Below are 6,528 nucleotides of genomic sequence, written 5' to 3'. Positions count from 1 at the left end.
AGAAATCCAAAAAATAATAGGAGCGAGAAAAGGATGTTGGAATGCCGAAAAAATGCCAAAATTGGTTGAAGAAGTTCAAAAATGTAAAAGGTTAAAATTTGACAGTATATTTTTTGACAGATGAGAACCCTATTGACAAAGAAAATTCAAGTTGAGGAAGAAAAGTCTAAAATCAGATGTTTATGGACTCAATTAAATTTTATCTAAGGTTTAATTGAATTTATGGAGGGTTGGATTGTAAGAAAATTGAGTGTTAAGTCAACATAGGCTTTTATTGGGACAAATTAAAGTTCTGGGTCCAATTATAATTTTGAAAGAGTTGATTTGGCCAAATTAGGGGTTTAATTGTATAATTATTAAAGTTTGATGGTCAATTAGGGACTTAATTGAAACAATCCGAGACCAAGGACCAAACTAGAAAAGGCGCTAACATTAAGGGATCCAATTACAATTTTGTTGGGGATTTGATTACAAAACTGCAAAACATTCAATGGCCAAATTGAAAGAAACCCAAGCAGCGCCGTTTCCACCATTTCATTGCCTGCAACAGCTGGTATTCTGTGATAATAAAGGAAGGAGACGTTGGCAGCGATAATGGAGCCGATTCCAAATCAAGAAGGGAGCGTATCGCGGCTGACAACCCTCGCCACCGTGATGCACGCCGGCTTACCAAAAACACTCGCGTCCTCTGGCTATAAAAGCCAGAAGAAGAACCGAACGCAGAGAGGAGAAAAAGGGAGAGAGAGGAGAGGCTACACTGAAAAAAATAGGAGTGAAACAGCTTAGGGGAAAATGTAAGAAATAGGAGGGAGCAGAAAAATATTGAGAAAGCAAAAGGGAGAGCAGAGGAATCAAACCGAACAGAAACAGAGGACACGGTGAAGCAAAGAACCCAGCACCACCATCGTCTTCGCCTTCGTCTTCTCAAAATCAGGTATGTTCGATGCCCTTCCCCGTTTCCCTGCAAAATGAGATGATGCATGTTAGTATGTAAAAAACAGAAAGAAAACATAAGGAAACCGACACCAGAAATCGCCAGTTACAATGCTCTGTTTTGTTTTCTTTTTTCATTCTCGCACTGCAACAAAGATGGTTAACAGAGCGAAGGTAATTTAATTACCTTCGCCCTGTCCATGTAAGGCTAAAAAATATTATGGTGCCGTTGGTTAAAAGTATGTCTTGCAGTCTAGATGGTCAGCTTACCCGGATCTCATCCAAGAGACCCGGTTTCAAGTCCCAACAAGGGAATTCCTTTTTGAAGATGGTCACTGGCATGGGCCAGTGACCATGCTGGGCTGGCTGAATCCAGCCCAGCTACGCAGGTTGGCTGGGGTCCAGCCCAGCTATATAGGCCGGGTTGGGCCCAACAAAATAATAATAATAAAAAAAAAAATTATCAAAGAAATTATTTAAATATCTGTGATTTTCCGCCAATTTTTACTGCATTTTAATCAATACCGGTTTGTATTTTTATACTGTAAAGATACAAATCCGGTATTAAAATACCACGTTTTCGTCCAGACATAAAAAAAAATGTTTTGATTTCATGCATACGGCCAAGTCTCTCAAAAAAATAAAAAAATCATATTGTATTTTCATACAGCAAAGAAAATTTCAAAAAAAATATGTATTAGCATGCATTTTGGCTTTAATAACCAGTTTATTAAAGTCACGAGAACTAAGCCAATATTTCAAAAATTCTAAAAAATTTTATTTTGTTTTCTTTTAATATCTGGGGTTATGATCTTATACGTAAGACGTGTTCCGGATATTAAATTTTCTTTGTTGGCATTAGACCAGTTAGGTTTTACCCGATAAGATAAGGATCTCTTTACCGAAGAGAACTTTTCTTAAGCCATAGATGGATCAACAAATAAAAAGCACGACATGACCTTAGATTTTATCAGACAATAAAACAATGCAGCTTACCTTAGGTAGGGCGTATTTGGGGTGCTAATACCTTCCCTTTACGCAACCAGTCCCCGTACCCGATCTCTGAGACCAGTTAGAGTTCCTAATGACCAAAATACTAGGTGGCGACTCCCATTCCATTTTTCCACTAATAAAAGACAAGAATTCCTTGTCTCCACACATTTGCCACATAAGATTAGATTTTGAGGGTGGATGTTTTCGCCGCGACGCCGCACCCGTGCGACAAGCTTAGTAAGCATTAATTGGAAGGAAGAAAAATCTAGTGAAGGTGAATAGAAAAGGAGAAAGGAAGTTCGACGAAGATTAAATAAGAAAAGGAGTTGGAGGCTTGAATTGGGTAGTGTTTAGAGTTTAATTACTTGCTTGGTAAGGCATTCTAAAGACTTTTGATCTGATTTTTAATGGCTTAAAGTCCTTAATTGATTGAATTTTTGAAATTTGAAAAGTTAGGGTTCTTGAATGAATTTGGGGGAAATAAAAATTTACTGTAAATTGTCATGGGGAATAATGTGAAAGTTAGAGTAAAGTGATTAAATTATTGTAGCTGAAGTAAAAAAAATTGATAATTAAATAGAGCTAGTGGTCAGCCAATGAGGAGAGTCTTTCAATCTTGTTTTATGCTACTTTGTTAATGCTTTATACTCCATGATGTGTGTTGTTACTCATTTTTTGACCCCACGTGCTGGAGACGGTGTATACCTCTTTTGAACTGAGTGTTGGAGTTTAGCTCATGTTTGCTAGAAGATTGACAAAAATAGAGAAAGAAATATTTTTTCGAAACCCTGTTTGAGCTATTTTTTGCTCTCTTTATCCTTCCCCTTTGCTGCCAAAGTGGTCAGGTTTTCTTAGATAGAGCAGGAGTCTTCATAATGCTAAATTTGTTCCTTCTTTATCTGGTCTTTAAAGTTGGATAAATCCCTCAGAATTTGCACTAAAAAAATGGTTATGCTGCTGTCGTAATTTTTTGTTCCAACTTAGGCTCTGATTCTGACTCGGTTTCGTACGATATCTGACCATTCTAGGTATATTTTGTCACTCATGACATGTTGAAAAATTGATGTACACCTTTATTAGGTCCTAGGGATCATTGTTCTTAGGGCAGATTCTCAGTCAGATTTGGATGCTCAGCATTGTCAGATGAAGAACCTTTTTGACCAACTAGATTACTGCCAGATTATGTTCTCTAAAACAATTTTATCTCACTTCGAATCCTTCATCAAAGTTGTATTCCTAGACGCGTAGATGATTTTGGGCTTTTGAATCGCTTGATTTCGATATCAGAAGCTCAAGATATTCCTGTTTGAATATCTAACGTAAAGGTAGAGAATTCTGCCGCGAGAAGGATATTGACCCGAGTCTGCCCTAAAAAAACTCTATTTTTGGCCTAGTTTTTGTGATTTTTGTTCTTAGTTCATACTCTCAGTCATATCAGGATTCTCGGCATTCGTCAGTTTTTGAGTTAGACTTGGAGATCCCTTTTGACCAACCAAATTACTGCTAGATTCTGTTCTGTAAAAAGATTTTATCTCACTTCGACTCCTTCATCAAAGTTGTAGTCCTAGACGCATAGATGAATTTGGGATTTTGAATCACTTGATTTAGATATCAGAAGCTCAAGATATTCCCATTTTAATATCTAACATGAAGGCAGAAAATTTTGCCGCGGGAAGGATATAGCCCAAGTTCGCGGGACTGATTCAAAAGATTTTTTTTGGACCAAGGACTGAATCGAAAAGTGTTAAAATGAGGGGTTGAATTGAAGAAGGATATTGAAAGCTGGAGAGGGGGGCTGAATCATCATAAATAACAGGATTTTTTCCACACCGAATAAGGAAAATGAGACTTTGCAGCTGCACCCTCCATCTGATTTTTTCCTTTTTTCGCTGCAAATTCCTGCTGTTTTTCCTTTATCATCATGCCTGATTTTTGGAGCTGCAACCATGTTTTTTCTTGCCTCATTTCAAAGGGAGCAGCTGGCCCTATGGAAGGAAAGAAAAGAGCCACACCCTCCTCTAAAACTGGAAAGAAATCAGACGTAAAGCACCAACACAAAATCAGAATATTGCAGTTTCCTTTTTGCGTTTTTTTACTGCAAATCAGTAGGGATTTGCGTCCTAGGATTAATGCATTGAATCCTTCCTGAATAGAGACATAATTAGACTATATAAAGCCCTTCTAATGACCTAACGGTGGCAAAAAAAAATAGAGAGGAGAAAAAAGGAGAAAAATAAGAAAAGAGAGGAGAGAATAGAGAACGAGAGAAAAACAGCAAAAGAAAGAGAAGAAAAACGCAAGAGAGAGGCAGTAGAAAAAAATGCAGAAAACAAGACGGAGTCAGGGGTTTTGCTCTAAACTTTGACAGCAACGTTCGTTTGGTTTATATTTCAGCTGCTGCAGTAAAACATTTCAGTGAGACCTGCAGGTACTTGTTTTTTATGTTTAAAAAACTGTTTTGTCTTCTGGTTTTGCACCTTCGTTTTCTATCTTAGCAATAAATTTGCATGCTTGCCCACTGTTCCTCCCATGTCTTTGAGTTAAGAATTTTTTATTTATGTTAGAGCTGCGTTTGTTTTGCTCTCTTATTGAGGGGAACTCTAAACTTTAAGGGTCTTCATCATTCCTTCATTTCTTTGTCCGAGTGCTCTCTGTTAGAACGTTGCATAGGAATAGTTGGCATATAGGCGCAGTTTGTTTTTTTACAGAGACAGAAAAAATAAAAACATGAGGGAGAGCACTTGCTAGTTAAGGGATTTTTGTTGGTTTTTTGGCAGATTCGTGGGTTCACGCTGTCCTGTGCTTTGCTTTGCAGAAATAAGATAGCAGGCATTTTCCTTTAGCCTTAGTATTTACTACACGTTCCTTTTTTTTGGTGTGAAAAAAAAAGAACATGGCAGTGCTTAAAAAAAAAAGGGAGAGGCGTGAGTCAGGGGTTTTGCCATAGGATTGGGTTCAAAGGGTTGTTTTTTTTTTATGTGATATGGACTTACTTTTTTTTCTGTCGAAAATAATGGGTCATGCTATGTTTAGGTTCTGAGTGATTTGATGGATCAAATTCTATTTGATGAGTTTTGGCTTTAGAGTGCTTTCCTTTTTTTATTTTTCTCGTGCTTTATTTTAGCTGAAATGTTTAAGGCTTATGATTTTATTTTATTTTTTTGAAATATATGTGATGACTTGTTGTCTTTATTTGTGATTACCGTGATGCTTTTGTTTCGATCAAATAAAAAACGTTTTCTTGTGTGTTGCATACGGCCAATACCCTAACATGTTTTGAATGCTCTTTTTTTTTATACAAAAAATATTGGAAGTTTTGAAAATGTGTTTTCGCATGGATTTCTTAAACACACAAAAAAATTTGTTTTCTAATATTTCTGGATTTTACAACATGTTTGTAAAACTCCAAAGGGTATTGGCCAATATTCCAAAAAATATAAAAATCTTATTTTGGGGGGAATTCATCTATTATTCACCGCTAATGTTTGGATAAAGAAATCCTTAAATGACAAATATCCAAAATATTATTGGGAATAATTTGTTATTATTCACTGTTAATATTTGGATAAAGAAACCCGGAGTGGTAGATATCCAAAATAATTTTCTAGGAATAATAAATCCGCACACATCCTTGAAAGAAACCTTGATTATAATCGAGGACATTTCAATTTTTTACTCCACGGTTTACGAGCCGTGAGAGTATAAAACACTAAGACAAAAAAAAAAGGCTTTTAAAGCACCCTAGATTTCTAAATTTTTGTCCCTCCTCCTTGCGATTTACGAGTCGCAAAATCTTGAAATACTAAGGGGAAAATAAGCTTTTAAAGCACATGGAACCTCCTTGGATTTCTATCTTAATAAACTTAGTTTGAATCAAACCTAAAAAAACTGATAGGATTAGAAAACACCAACACCATAGCAATTATAAAGCAAACCAAACACCAAGCAACTTATCTTAGGTAGGGCGTACTAGGGGTGTTAATACCTTCCCTTTACGCAACCAGTCCCTTGCCTTAGAATCTCTGAAAGACCAGTTAGGTTTCCTAGTGACCATAATACTAGGTGGCGACTCCTATTCACAAAACAAAACAAAAGACCCCGAAATCAATCGAGGATCACCGCGCTCCGCCAGGAGGGTGCGACAATGTGAATTGATGAATAATGTAGGCAGTAGAATAATTAGTACTTAAAAGTGCATTTTTATCAAGGTTTTATATCATCATTTTGCACTTGAAGTATCAATAACTCCTTAACTAGAGCATGTTTTATAATAACATGTCTAATAATATAAAATACCTTTAATTTATGGTAAATGTTCATCTTAAATGCAGGCCTATCACATAAATCAAAGGATTGATTGATGAGTTTAACTACTGAAATTGAGAAGACAAAGAGAGGATTAAGCTTAGAAAAGAGATGTTGGTTCAATCCAAACTGGAACACCATTCGGTTATTGGATCATAACTAGAGCTGTAGAACTTGGATTTAGGTCTGGTTTATATGTATGGAAAGCTAAGACATAAGCCTAAAACTTTCATAAAGAGTTCAAGATTTAAAAGTTCCATTTTCGAGTTCAAATGGTAGCAACAACGGAGAAGTCGG

The 6,528-nt window shown here is 36.3% G+C and overlaps 1 long non-coding RNA gene across 1 annotated transcript; it reads right to left on the bottom strand.

Annotated features, from left to right (window-relative positions):
• Positions 1-411: 411 nt before the first annotated feature.
• LOC127904905 (uncharacterized) lies at positions 412-1,122 on the bottom strand. The gene is made up of 2 exons (XR_008058335.1): positions 858-1,122; positions 412-757 (listed from the first exon to the last, which is right to left on the bottom strand). It is a non-coding gene; the product is annotated as an uncharacterized LOC127904905 (long non-coding RNA).
• Positions 1,123-6,528: the final 5,406 nt, after the last annotated feature.

This window comes from Populus trichocarpa, chromosome 1 (genome assembly GCF_000002775.5).
Source record: "Populus trichocarpa isolate Nisqually-1 chromosome 1, P.trichocarpa_v4.1, whole genome shotgun sequence".
Taxonomy (NCBI): Eukaryota; Viridiplantae; Streptophyta; class Magnoliopsida; order Malpighiales; family Salicaceae; genus Populus; species Populus trichocarpa.
The sequence above is the reverse complement of the archived record's forward strand: the minus strand, read 5'-3'. Positions and strand labels throughout refer to the sequence as shown.